Here is a 15,890-nt window from a genome sequence, read left to right as displayed (position 1 = left end):
TTTTTACCCGCCCAGTGCGCAAGAGAGCGAGCTACGGGCAGTTTCTCCCGCACCAGTGCGCATCTGGTGTCACCCGCTCCAATGCACCCGCTCCAAAGAACAAGAACTATATAAGTGTTTTTATTCTTTTCTATTTTCTTTAGTTGAGATTAAGGGGATCCCAATCCTCAAACATTTATGTTTTGAATTCTCTTTGAAATTTGAATTTTGTGCAAGCATACTTGATTATGTTATTGATGTTTCTTGCAACTTTGGATTATGATTCACTTCGAAGGATTTTATGTGTTATAATTGAAACGGAGAGGAGATTTTATAACATAATATAATAACATAATTCATAGATCTACAACTTACATAGATATATGAAGATGGATACATGTTGATAGCCATAGTCCATTAGGTCAAAAGCTAGAAAATTCCACGGTTCATTAATGTGATTGTAACTGTGAAATTGTGAGGGCCCGTATTTCGTATCCATAATTTTGCGGAATTATTAAAAATTTTCTATTTAAATAAATAAACTTGCAACGTATAAAAACTTTCATAAAATAACCCAACGGTTTAACATAAACATAGCAGCGGAAACTGAATAATGTTTTAAACAATAACTTAAAATATATAAAAGTTATAACAAGAGTTTGAACATAAAACTGAATAACTAAACATGGGGTCCTCGGGTTTGTACTACCGCCGATCCGAGCTAACTCACTGGTCCCCGCCCTCAGCCTCTGCATCATCAGTACCTACATCAATCAAGTCTAGTGAGTCTAAAGACCCAGCATGCATATATCATGAATAACAAGTAAATATATCATAAAATCGTCTGCAACGTAAAAATATCGTATCGTAAAGCGTAACGTGAAAATAGTATCGTGAGAAATTATAAATACGTGCATATCTGAAAATCATACGTAACAGCTTTGCTCGATAGAGCTCTGCCATAACATATCATATCGTAATTTTTTCTGTAGAGATAATGTTCTACGCAAGTGGCCCATAACATAACATGCACGTCTGATCAGACTAAACCACAGTATACTGGGCGGTAGAGATCATCACAGCCCTTGGACTGGATATCCGTATCCATACATAATCGTAAACCGGTCGTAAGTCACCGGGTGAAGCAATCCCATAAGCGTAAGGTGGCCACAAGACATATCGCATATATCTCAAAAATAAATATTTTCTATTTTTATGCACGTAATATAATTATTATCCTGTTTTAATTTATCAATTGAGTTGGATCATTCCCAGGCTCGCTGCGACCTAATTCTAACATGAGACACATGCAAATAATCTCAACTTGACCAACACTTCATATTCAAACTAAAAACGAGTCAATTATGGCCAACAAACTTAGTATTTAACAATGACTCCGTACCAACCCGAACCAACATCGAACCATCGTTTAGTCATGATTAAAATACACCTAAAATACTGTAAAATATATACCAAGGGCTGTAATACACGAAAATTGTGCATGGAGGCCAAAATTATGAAACGCTCTTTCGAGAGTCACTTTGGTACATTGCACCGTAAATTCTCGTACGACCTCTAAACTTAACCAAATCATAAACAGCCAAAAACATGACCTTTCTAACTCAATAAGGTATTGTCCAGTCCAAGGCCATAGGCTAAAAGCCAGCCAAGAACTCGTACATGACCTCTGAACCGAAGCCCAAGCTGCTGTAAAATTCCAGCGGCAGCAGCTTTGCTTGTGTTGCTTCGTTTACAAGGCTAATGGCCATTGGGGCTAGAACCACTGACCAGAACATCTTACCAACATCCTAAGGTGTGGCTTGAACCACGGCTAAGGGCACTAGGCCAACCACAATCAAAGCAACCACCCAAAACAATCTAAAGCTTCACCCGAGAACACATATGCTGTACCGTGGGGAGTGTTGCTTGTTCTTGCTGTCATGTATCATTCCAGTGGCCATATGATCGATCATGGCATGATCTAAACATCACGAGGTATTGTGTGAACCATGGCTAAGGGCTAGAAGCCAACCAAGATCCACCCAAACACCTAGGACAATACAAAGCTCAAACCGAGAACACACCTCACACGCGTGGGGTGTCTTGCTTGTTTTGCTGTCAAAGGAAGGATCCAATGGTTATGAGGTTAACCATGGTCCATGCTAGACATGATAAGGTGTTGTATGAGTCATGGCTAAGGGCTAGAAGCCAACCACAACCCACTTGACACCATAAATTCGAAACTCATCACACACAACCAAAACCAGAAAAATGAATACCGATGGGGCGCTATTCTTGTTTTATTTTTAAAACCGATGGGACCATGAACCAAGCCATGAAAGGTCATCTTGGTCACGTCCTAGACATGCTAAGGAAGTGTTCAAACCATGGTTATAGGCCCTAGGCCAACCAAGAACCGAACCCTTGCCTTAGACAAACAAGAATCAGACATTGAGACTCGAAATGGCAGCTATGGAAAGTTGCTGTCAAATCTCTTCCTCCAGCGTGTAGGGGCTGGAACCAATGGACTAACATGACCCTAACATGCCCTAGTACATTTCTAGATGCAGCCTTGAGTGCCTGGAACCGATCCAACCCCTGAAATCACAAAACCAACAACAACCGTGAAGCATGAAGGTGGCCGAGAAAACATTCTGCACAGATTTGTTTCTAATGTTCTTGACATGATTTCGGTTTTGTCATGGATCAAGCACATGTAATGGTTTAAAAATAGATATATAACTTGATTGAAGAGAAAAGAAATAATATAGACATGCCTTAAGTTGTTTTTACAATAAACAACACAATACGTCGGATCGGAAGACACGACAACCAAAATGAAGACACCTTGCTATTGTTGTTGTCTTGGCCAAGAATGGGAGCTTCTAATTCTCTAATATTTTGTTCTAGGGGAAGTGAAGAAGATGGTGAAGGCTTGTGGTCAAATATGTTGTGCATGGGGGAGTAAATGATGCCAAGTTGGGGGGAAAAACATGCATGTTGATTGGTTGGCCTTTGTTTTCTTGTTGTTGAGAGTTAAATGGTATTCATTGGAATTGTGTAGAGTGTAGATGACCGAGACTTGTCTTCTCAATTAGTGTAAGATTTTATTTAAGTTCTGCTAAGTTGAATCCTATGTTAGATAAGCTTGATTAAAAGTTAATTAAGCACAATCTAGATGAATTAAGAAGCCTATAATTAAATTTGTGATTAATTAATTAAAGTAGACTTAAATCCACTTGATTTCAACAAAATAAATTATTTCTTAGCTCGGAATAAATTTAGGAATATTTTTGGATCATAAAATTCATCTCCGATTTTCTATCTCCGGTCCGGTCTCGCTTAAATATCTAAAAAGCTAAAATTTGAAATACGCGATTTAAAATTCTTAAAAATAACGTAAATGATTTAAATGCAACTAAATCAATCATTTCTTAAAAAAATAACCATTTAAAATTAAATAATAGAAATTATGCACATATATACGCATATTGATTTTTCGGGTATTACAACACTCTCCCCCTTAAATAAAATTTCGTCCTCGAAATTAGAACTCACCGAATAAATCTGGAAAGCGACTCCGCATCTCTGACTCTGACTCCCAAGTAGCTTCTTCGTCGGAATGATTAAGCCACTTGACCTTCACTGATTTGATCACCTTGTTCCAAAGTTTCTTCTCCTTACGGTCTAAGATCTGCACTGGTCTCTTTTCATAAGACAAGTTCGGAGAAAACTGCAACGGCTCAAAGTTCAACACATGAGAAGGGTTCGCTAAATACTTCCTCAACATCGACACATGGAACACATTGTGTACTCTGGCCAGATTCGGCGGAAGAGCAACACGATATGCTAATGTACCAACTTTGTCGAGGATCTCAAATGGTCCGATGAACCTTGGACTAAGCTTCCCCTTCTTTCCGAATCTCATGACACCCTTCATCGGTGCTATCTTCACGAAAACATGGTCACCAACGACAAACTCTAGATCTCTCCTCCTCCGGTCGGCATAACTCTTCTCTCGACTCTAAGCAGTCCTCATCCTATCACGGATTACGACTACTAGATCAGCAGTCTGCTGAACGATCTCTGGTCCTAACTCTGATCTCTCGCCTACTTCATCCCAATGAATAGGCGATCTACACTTCCTTCCATACAGTGCTTCATAAGGAGCCATACCTATAGACAACTGAAAGCTGTTGTTATCGGTAAACTCCACTAATGGCAACTTCGATTCCCAGCTCCCTGAGAAATCGATAACACAAGCACGGAGAAGATCTTCCAAGATCTGAATAACTCTCTCTGATTGACCATCTGTCTGAGGGTGAAAAGCTGTGCTAAACAACAACTTCGTACCCAACGCTGAATGCAGACTCTTCCAAAATGAGGAAGTGAATCTCGGATCTTTGTCAGAAACAATAGAGACTGGGATACCGTGCAATCGGACTATCTCATGGATATATAAATCGGCATACTGAATCATGGAGAAAGTCGTCTTAATAGGCAAGAAATGCGCTGACTTGGTAAGACGATCAACAATCACCCATATAGCATTCGAACCTCTAGCCGACTTCGGTAAACCAACCACGAAATCCATGTTAATGTTCTCCCACTTCCACTCGGGAATAAGAAGTGGCTTGAGTAAGCCGGCTGGTCTCTGATGTTCAGCTTTCACAAGCTGACAAGTCAAACACTCGGATACAAATCTCCGGATCTCTCTCTTCATACCTGGCCTCCAATATAACATCTGCAGGTCCTTGTACATCTTCGTACTCCCAGGATGAATAGGTACGGGGACATGTGGGCCTCAGCTAATATGTCTGCTCGAATAGAATCGCTGTTAGGAACCCATATCCTATCTTGATAACGAACAATGCCATCACTCACTGTGTAAAAAACACTGCCCTTCACCTCATCTCTCTGCCTCCACTTCGCCAACTGCTCATCAGATGACTGACCGCTGCAAATACGGTCTAATAAAGAAGACTTAATCGTCAAGGTAGATAGACGTGGAACTCTATCTCGAGTATAAATCTCTAGATCAAATCTCTGAATCTCACTCTGAAGAGGTCTTTGAACTGTCAAATGAGCCATCACTGCGACTTTTCGGCTCAAAACATCCGCTACTACATTAGCTTTACCAGGATGGTAGCTAATGTCACAGTCATAATCCTTGACTAACTCCAACCAACGCCTCTGACTCATATTCAACTCTTTCTGCATGAAGAATTACTTGAGGCTCTTGTGGTCGGTAAAGATCTGACACTTCTCTCCGTATAGATAATGCCTCCAAATCTTCAAGGCAAATACTACAGCAGCTAACTCAAGATCATGAGTAGGGTAGTTATTCTCGTGGATCTTCAACTGGCGAGAAGCATACGCTATTACTTTCCCATGCTGCATCAACACTGCGCCTAGACCGACCTTCGAAGCTTCGGTATAATACAAAATCTCCGGGCCCTGAAGGCATGGCCAAGATCGGCGCTGAAATAAGAGCTTGCTTCAAAGAATCGAAGCTCTTCTGGCACTCATCGCTCCACACGTACTTAGCATTCTTCTTAGTCAATGACGTGAGTGGAACTGCGATAAAGGAGAAACCCTGAATAAACTTCCGATAGTATCCTGCTAGACCAAGGAAACTACGGATCTCTGATGCACTCTGCGGCACCTCCCAATCTCTAACTATCGCAACCTTCGCTGGGTCTACCTCAATGCCACTGCTAGATATGATATGGCCTAGGAACGCCACTTTCTCCAACCAGAACTCGCACTTGCTGAACTTAGCGAACAGCTTGTGCCTCTGCAACGTCTTCAATAATGCGGTCAGATGCCTGTTGTGATCCTCTTGACTCTTTGAGTAACGAGAATGTCGTCTATGAATACAATAACGAACTGATCAAGATACGACTGAAATACACGATTATGAGATCCATGAAGATCGCTGGCGCATTCGTCAGACCGAACGGCATCACAAGGAACTCGAAGTGCCCATAACGAGTCCTAAAAGCAGTCTTAAAAGTATGGGCTTCTTTCACCCTCAACTGGTGATATCCGGAACACAGATCTATCTTGGAGAATACTGAGGCTCCCTGCAACTGATCAAACAAATCCTCGATCCTCGGAAGTGGGTATTTATTCTTCACTGTAACCCTGTTCAACTCCCTGTAGTCAATGCAAAGCCTCATAGATCCGTCTTTCTTCTTCACGAATAAGACAGGTGCGCCCCATGGAGAGAAACTCGGGCGAATAAACTCCTTGTCAAGAAGCTCCTGAATCTGTTTCTTGAGCTCAACCATCTCTGACGGTGCTAATCTGTTTGGCGCCTTAGAGATAGGCGCGGTACCTGGCATAAGATCGATCGAAAACTCAACCTCTTGTACCGGTGGTCTACCAGAGACGTCATCGGGAAAAACGTCTGAAAAGTCCCTGACAATTGGGACACCTGCAACTGACTTGCTGGGGACCTCGGGAACAGATATAATGGTAGCAATGAATGCTCGACAACCCCTATGCATGAGCTTCCTAGCCTGAATAAAAGATATCATGATAGGCAAATTAAAGTACCGGTCAGGCTCAAATAGGAATTGCTCCCTTCCAAGCGGTCGGACTAGAACAGATCTCCGCTGAAAATCAATAAGTACTCTGTTCTTGTGCAGCCAATCCATCCCAAGGATAATATCGAACTCTGGCATTGGCAGCACGATCAAATCCGCATAGACAAGATTTCCATGAAACTCGAGGTTTATGTCTCGTACTACGCTAGTCGCTGCCATCTCCTCGCCAGATGGAATAACCACATAATACGCCACATCCAATCCAATCGTCTTGACCTCGATGGAATTCGCAAAGGTCTCAGATATGAATGAATGAGTGGCCCCTGAATCAATCAAGGGGTTCGTAGAAGCTCCGCCTATAAATATTCTTCCTAAAAGGTTGGAACAACTATCTAAACCCAATAATTTACCAGAATTAATCATATAGACATGCAAAAGTCAAAGTTCTTCTAACTTATATTCCCCAAAACGACCCGAATAGAACATGCAATCTTATCACAATTTCTAAGTTCAAATCTTATAACCCCATAATTCAAAGCAATTAATCCCAAAACGCTGAATAAAATATGCTAAAAATTTTTTTCCAAATATAAACTTAAAGATTTAAGATAACTGTCAAGAGCATAGTCCCTGGATTCGCCTCCGCTGCATGGAGTGCAAACACTCTGCCCTGAATAGGCGATGTCTCCTGAGGACAATCCTTTAGCAAATGGCCAGTACCGCCACACTTGAAACACTTCCCAGAGCCATACATGCAAGTTCCGGTATGGCGGCGTGTGCACCTGGCACAGACCGGGTACTCCTGTCTCCTCGGGACCACACGTCCTTGCTGCTGCTGCTGATCTCTGCTCCTTGATGGGCCATGGAAAGGCTTCTTATGCTGCTGCTGCTGCTGAGGAGGGCGGTGGGGCGCCTGAAATGGCTGCTTACCCTGGCGGTCATTCTCGATATCTCTCTGATCCTGCTCTGCAGCAAGAGCTCTAGAGACAGCGACCTCATATGTTGTAGGGCCAGCAACCCTAACATCACGGCGCAAGATCGACCGCAATCCATCCATGAAATGCTAAGTCTGGCACCCTCGTCGTTCGCGATCAGGGGTACAAAGTGACAACCCCTCTCGAACTTACGGATAAACTCCATAACAGTCATGTCACCCTGTCTCAGGGTCATAAACTCCCTGGTCAACCTCGAACGCACGTCATCAGTAAAATACTTAGAGAAGAATACCTCTCTAAAGCGCGTCCAACTGAGAGTAGCTAGATCCAGAGCTACAGATGCGCCCTCCCACCATAGACGGGCGTCTCCTCCAAAAAGATAGGTCGCACAGCGGACCCTGTCGACATCCTCCAGCTCCATAAATCTGAAAGTAACCTCTAGGGACTTAATCCATCCCTCAGCAACCATGGGATCACACGTCCCAGTGAACTCCTTCGGGTTCATCCTCATGAACCGCTCACATATAGCCTCGGGTCTAGGCGGCCTTGCTACCGCTGCAGCATTGTTCCCCGCAAACTGTGCGAAGAACTGAGTCATACCCGCCATCATCTGGGTATGCATATCAGGAGGTGGAAGAGGTGGCGGTGGACCTCTATCCTCATAACGGTTTTGAGTCTCATCAGCCTCGCTCTCAGCACCCCTCAGGCGGTCAATAGCTCGTCTACGAGGCATACTGTACCATGTAAAATCCTTACGTAACCAATCATGCATAATTCTACTATTTTTCTTGAAATTTAAATATATATTTACTAAAACATAATCTTGACATAAAATATTTTTTTTTATGAGAATATACTGATAAAATATTTCAGGAGAACATGCTGGTAAACTATTTCATGGTAAAACAAATTGTAATACGTGAAAGTAGGACTTACAGACTGAAGACGTGACTTCGTGAGCTTCTCGAGATCAGTAGTAAGTACAACTCTTTACAAGAAACATGGCTCTGATACCAACTGTGAGGGCCCGTATTTCGTATTATAATTTTGCGGAATTATTAAAAATTTTCTCTTTAAATAAATAAACTTGCAACGTATAAAAACTTTCATAAAATAACCCAACGGTTTAACATAAACATAGCAGCGGAAACTGAATAATGTTTTAAACAATAACTTAAAATATATAAAAGTTATAACAAGAGTTTGAACATAAAACTGAATAACTAAATGTGAGGTCCTCGGGTTCGTACTACCGCCGATCCGAGCTAACTCACTGGTCCCCGCCCTCAGCCTCTGCATCGTCAGTACCTACATCAATCAAGTCTAGTGAGTCTAAAGACCCAGCATGCATATATCATGAATAACAAGTAAATATATCATAAAATTGCCTGCAACGTAAAAATATCGTATCGTAAAGCGTAACTTGAAAATAGTATCGTGAGAAATTATAAATACGTGCATATCTGAAAATCATACGTAAAAGCTTTGCTCGATAGAGCTCTATCATAACATATCATATCGTAATTTTTTCTGTAGAGATAATGTTCTACGCAAGTGGCCCATAACATAACATGCACGTCTGATCAGACTAAACCACAGTATACTGGGCGGTAGAGATCATCACAGCCCTTGGACTGGATATCCGTACCCATACATAATCGTAAACCGGTCGTAAGTCACCGGGTGAAGCAATCCCATAAGCGTGAGGTGGCCACAAGACATATCGCATATATCTCAAAAATAAACATTTTCTATTTTTATGCACGTAATATAATTATTATCCTGTTTTAATTTATCAATTGAGTTGGATCGTTCCCTGGCTCGCTGCGACCTAATTCTAACATGAGACACATGCAAATAATCTCAACTTGACCAACACTTCATATTCAAACTAAAAACGAGTCAATTACGCCCAACAAACTTAGTATTTAACCATGACTCCGTACCAACCCGAACCAACATCGAACCATCGTTTAGTCATGATTAAAATACACCTAAAATACTGTAAAATATATACCAAGGGCTGTAATACACGAAAATTGTGCATGGAGGCCAAAATTATGAAACGCTCTTTCGAGAGTCACTTTGGCACATTGCACCGTAAATTCTCGTACGACCTCTAAACTTAACGAAATCACAAACGGCCAAAAACATGACCTTTATAACTCAATAAGGTACTGTCCAGTCCAAGGCCATAGGCTAAAAGCCAACCAAGAACTCGTACATGACCTCTGAACCGAAGCCCAAGCTGCTGTAAAATTCCAGCGGCAGCAGCTTTGCTTGTGTTGCTTCGTTTACAAGGCTAATGGCCATTTGGGCTTGAACCACCAACCAGAGCATCTTACCAACATCCTAAGGTGTGGCTTGAACCATGGCTAAGGGCCCTAGGCCAACCACAATCAAAGCAACCACCCAAAACAATCCAAAGCTTCACCCGAGAACACATATGCTGTACCGTGGGGAGTGTTGCTTGTTCTTGCTGTCATGTATCATTCCAGTGGCCATATGATTGATCATGGCATGATCTAAACATCACGAGGTATTGTGTGAACCATGGCTAAGGGCTAGAAGCCAACCAAGATCCACCCAAACACCTAGGACAATACAAAGCTCAAACCGAGAACACACCTCACACGCGTGGGGTGTCTTGCTTGTTTTGCTGTCAAATGAAGGATCCAATGGTTATGAGGTTAACCATGGTCCATGCTAGACATGCTAAGGTGTTGTATGAGTCATGGCTAAGGGCTAGAAGCCAACCACAACCCACTTGACACCATAAATTCGAAACTCAACACACACAACCAAAACCTGAAAAATGAATACCGATGGGGCGCTGTTCTTGTTTTATTTTTAAAACCGATGGGACCATGAACCAAGCCATGAAAGGTCATCTTGGTCACGTCCTAGACATGTTAAGGAAGTGTTCAAACCATGGTTATAGGCCCTAGGACAACCAAGAACCGAACCCTTGCCTTAGACAAACAAGAATCAGACATTGAGACTCGAAATGGCAGCTATGGAAAGTTGCTGTCAAATCTCTTCCTCCAGCGTGTAGGGGCTGGAACCAATGGACTAACATGACCCTAAGATGCCCTAGTACATTTCTAGATGTAGCCTTGAGTGCCTGGAACCGATCCAACCCCTGAAATCACAAAACCAACAACAACCGTGAAGCATGAAGGTGGCCGAGAAAACATTCTGCACAGATTTGTTTCTAATGTTCTTGACATGATTTCGGTTTTGTCATGGATCAAGCACATGTAATGGTTTAAAAATAGATATATAACTTGATTGAAGAGAAAAGAAATAATATAGACATGCCTTAAGTTGTTTTTAAAATAAACAACACAATACGTCGGATCGGAAGACACGACAACCAAAATGAAGACACCTTGCTATTGTTGTTGTCTTGGCCAAGAATGGGAGCTTCTAATTCTCTAATATTTTGTTCTAGGGGAAGTGAAGAAGATGGTGAAGGCTTGTGGTCAAATATGGTGTGCATGGGGGAGTAAATGATGCCAAGTTGGGGGGAAAAACATGCATGTTGATTGGTTGGCCTTTGTTTTCTTGTTGTTGAGAGTTAAATGGTATTCATTGGAATTGTGTGGAGTGTAGATGACCGAGACTTGTCTTCTCAATTAGTGTAAGATTTTATTTAAGTTTTGCTAAGTTGAATCCTATGTTAGATAAGCTTGATTAAAAGTTAATTAAGCACAATCTAGATGAATTAAGAAGCCTATAATTAAATTTGTGATTAATTAATTAAAGTAGACTTAAATCCACTTGATTTCAACAAAATAAATTATTTCTTAGCTCGGAATAAATTTAGGAATATTTTTGAATCATAAAATTCATCTCCGATTTTCTATCTCCGGTCTGGTCTCGCTTAAATATCTAAAAAGCTAAAATTTGAAATACGCGATTTAAAATCCTTAAAAATAACGTAAATGATTTAAATGCAACTAAATCAATCATTTCTTAAAAAAATAACCATTTAAAATTAAATAATAGAAATTATGCACATATGTACGCATATTGGTTTTTCGGGTATTACAGAAATAGCGTAGACAGTTGGTTACAACATTTTGTTAATCAAATCAATATATCTCGACAGAATATATTGATAGACTAGGGAATCCCGTCAAAAGCATGACTTAATAATTGAAATTCAATCATTAGAAAAGATTTAGGGGTAGGTGAACGAAGATCCTAAAAATTGTTTGTTTATTAATGTGGTTTATATTATTTATATCGTGTTTGTAAATTATTTTATTTGACCTTCAATTTATTTTATTAATAAATCCAATTTTCTTTTTAATAGACTAAAGAATTGTGTTTAAATTAAATTTGTCTAATCAATTTCTGTGAGAACGATAATCGTATTCCATACAATATGTTATAATTTGACTCGTGCACTTGCGATTCATTCGAGCATTAACTTCTATTTTTTTTATTGGAGATTTAGTGTGCAAGAAAAACTTGATCAAGTTTTTGGCACCGCTTCCAAAGTTTGAAATTGGAATTTTTTTCTTTTACTTAAATTTTTAGTTAATTTTATATATGTATTTATTATACTTTATTCATGCGTGATTTCTTGTTTTCTAGTATATCTTTGCAGGAATTTTTCTTGTGTGATGTTTTGTGATGTTCCATCAAAAAGTATTCACAAATTTTGTCCCACAAGACAAAGTCATTCTATTCAGCATGGGATAGATTCAATAGTTTATCAAACACCTTTAGGTATCATGATTGTTCTAAATATTTTTTTAACCGAATTTTCTTTACCGATTTTGATGCATAAACACAAATATGGGTGATGAATGGAGCTCTAGCAACTGGTAGTCCCATATTTAACTTAGATGATGATGAGATGATACATTTATTAAATGATATGGCAGATTTTGACAACCATCAGCATTGATATCCTTCAATGCAGAGCTGAAGCCACCAATATCTTCTTGAAATTAGTTACCCAGACTTTATGAACCAACCGTTTGATTATCAAGATGGGGATGAAGATAGATTAGAATTAATTCTGTATCAACTCGAGTTTATGGTGGAAAAACATGTAGAATTGACTGGGGAATCAATAAAGGATCAGATTCGGTTGGAAAAAGTGGTTGAAGAAGTATCGTCTGAAGAAGAGCTCACAAAATCCGTTTTCAAGAGTCTCCAAGAATGTGAAGTGAAGTGAGATACTCAAACTATGATCAATTCGGTTTGGTTTTATGAAAGATGACTCAAATAACCTAAGTGGTTAGAGTAATTTGGAGCAAAATCGAAAATCTAGGGATGTTTTAACCTATGATAGATGTTGAGCCTCAGCCAGAAGAGATTTTTAAAGAATTATCTAAGAAAGATGTGACAACACTGATTTTCTTATCCCGTGCCTATTACTCAAAGTCGTATTTTTTTTTGAGGTGACGATCTTACAGAGTTAATGTTAAACCATACTTGAGGGCATATTGAACACAGACCCAGATGTGGTGTGATATGACACTTACTTTGGGCGTCAACCATTCTTTTATAAGTGGTTCTGAGGGTCAATCCGACGATTAAAAATCGGGCGCTACTTTGGAGACAACCCAAGATTTTTATCTACGTGCTATTTACTTAAAGTAATTTTAGTTTTTGCATTGAATTCTTGTTTTTGTGTGAGTTGATATTGCTTAATACCTTAAATTTTCATGCAAGGTGTGCACTTTGGAGGAAGTGTAAGATGGGTGGCCTAAGAACTTTATGCAACATAAGAAGATTGGCGTACATATGTGGAACTTAAGGCCACTGATTTACAATGAATTAGGGGAGTCCTTTTCTTGTTTTTTTCTAAATTATATATTCTTGCATTTAATTACTTGTATGTAATAGGTTTTATGTCTAGTGTGCCATCTAATGCAATGGGGACATTGCACAAGTCTTGTTTCTGGGGTGGGGAGTTGAATAACTTAGCTTGGTAAAATTGTTTATTTCATTTTCCTTTCATATTTGCATTGTTATATATGTGTGTCACATGAGAATTAGCTTATGGTTTGGTGTTAGATGGGTAATTTGTAGCCAATGATGATGTAAATTGATAATATACATGCACGTCCATTGGTGTCACTTCGTTAGTTTAGAGCATACAAGTTGTTGACACATGAAAATCTTGATTGGAAAATGAAAATATCTTGCATGTATGTTGGTTGTAGAAAATTGCATGACGTAGCGAAATTTGAAATTGGTTGTGGCGAATTTGAGATTCATTAGGTGTGAATTGAACTTTAACATGTTCCTTACCATTAACACTGACCAGCAGCACAAGGTCGAGTTAGGCAAATTTTTTTTAACCAGCGCATCATACTGAGCTTATTGAGATATATGTTGTTCGATGCTTGTCACCTTGACACCAAGCCTTATATATGCACCCCTGAGATTGAATTGAAACCATATCTATATTTCATACCTCTTGTTCATATCTAAGGGAGTACAGAAAAAAAAATGAATTAGTGCTACACTTGTGAAAATAACAAAATTCCTGCAAAAAGAACTTTGGGGAAAATGGAGATGTAAGGTGTGGGGAGCCAAATAAAGGAATGAAACTCTATTCCTAGGCTAAAAAGATGGAGATGTATAGAGTCGAAGAAAATCATATATAAAATCTGAATATGAACAAATTAATATATCGATGTATTCCTTTCTTTTTACCTATTTAATCATTTCCAAGGTAAACATGACTCAAATTTTGATCTATGCCTGACAAGTCCTAATTGTCTATGTTGTGGGTTGGAAATTAGTGAAAAAGGATGTGAGAGAGAGATAGTTACACTAACATGTTGATTAAAGTCTCTCGCAGCTTTAAAAATTTAATTGTTGAAATGCACGATTCTCGAACCAACATTATACACGCACGTTTAAAATTGATGAAGGATTGTAGGCTAGTATGGGGAGGTTGATAAGTAACATTTTTGCATATTTTTTAATGTGGATTTTAATCCATTATCGCATAAGTTTAGTGTTAGAGTAGGTGCACGTCAAGCCAAGTGTTAGCCGAGGGTTCACATTGAAACTCTATGTATAAACAATCTTTATTTTAATAATATTTGAAATTATTGTTATGACACATCTTTATCTGTATACTCATGCTTGTTGCGTAGATAAAGTACTTGAATATACAAATAGTAGAAAGAATATGAGATGCTCATATGATGAGTATCATGAAACTCATATTTGGAATGATGAGCATAATGAAACTCATAATATATAATGTATAAATAAGAATGGACTAATTGGGGTATGCTCATATAAAGACATGTTTAGTCTCAAATCACATTGAGATATGAACTCAGGGCTATTTGTATCATTGAACCATTGAGGGTCACACAAGTACTGACTTTCTAGATCCCATTGAGAAATAAAATTAGTTCAATGTGTTGAACGACTTATAAAGGAGTTTATAAGCGCAAATAAAAATAGAATTATGACTTCTATAAGAGAATTATGGAGAATGTAACTTTTAATTTACGGAAGTGCTCCTAAATTAAAAGATGTCTCAAATAAATAATATATTTAAAAAGTGTGATTTTCATAAACATTATTATGGACTAAATTAAATTAATTCAAGTGTCCAAGAGTATCTTAGGGAGAATGAGATTCTCTCGCAGTGGACTCCGCCTGCTACACTACAGTTGAATGGTGTTTCGGAGCGTCGTAACCGAACTTTGATGAACATGGTTCGGTCAATGATGGGGTTCACGGAGTTTCCGCCATCCTTTTGGGGATATGCGCTTGAGACAGCGGCACTGTTGTTGAACAATGTCCATTCAAAAGCAGTTGATGATACACCATATGAGATATGGATGAGTAAACCTCTCAAATATTCTTATCTTATAATATGGGGATGCTCTGCTTATGTGAAGCAGGTGGTGGGATATAAATTGGATAGTCGGTCCAATTTATGTTACTTTGTGGGATATCCAAGGAATTCAGTTAGATATTATTTTTATCATCCCGAAGAAACAAAGGTGTTTGTTTCTAAGAATGCAACTTTTTTTTAAAAAAAAATTCTATTAGATTTAAAAGGAGAGATGATAGAACCCGAAGAGGTTCGAGAGGCACTCACGATTGACTAGAACCCACACCCGAAGAGCCAATTAAGGAGATACAAGTTCCTAGAAGATCCGGGAGAGTCTCGAGACCACATATGAGGTATGGTCTGCTTCTTGAAGAGGGCCATGATGAGCCTAACTGTGATCCAATGACCTTCAAGGAAGCGTTATCTGATGCTGATTCATCCAAGTGGCTAGAAGCAATGAAATCTGAGATGAATTCCATGTATTCGAACCAAGTGTGGAATCTTGTGAATCCACCTGAGGGTACTGTTACCATTGGGTGTAAATAGATTTACAACAGGAAACTTGGGACGGATGGGAAGGTATTGACCTTCAAG

This window comes from Primulina tabacum, chromosome 7, assembly GCF_025594145.1.
Source record: "Primulina tabacum isolate GXHZ01 chromosome 7, ASM2559414v2, whole genome shotgun sequence".
Taxonomy (NCBI): Eukaryota; Viridiplantae; Streptophyta; class Magnoliopsida; order Lamiales; family Gesneriaceae; genus Primulina; species Primulina tabacum.
Note: the sequence above shows the minus strand (reverse complement) of the source record.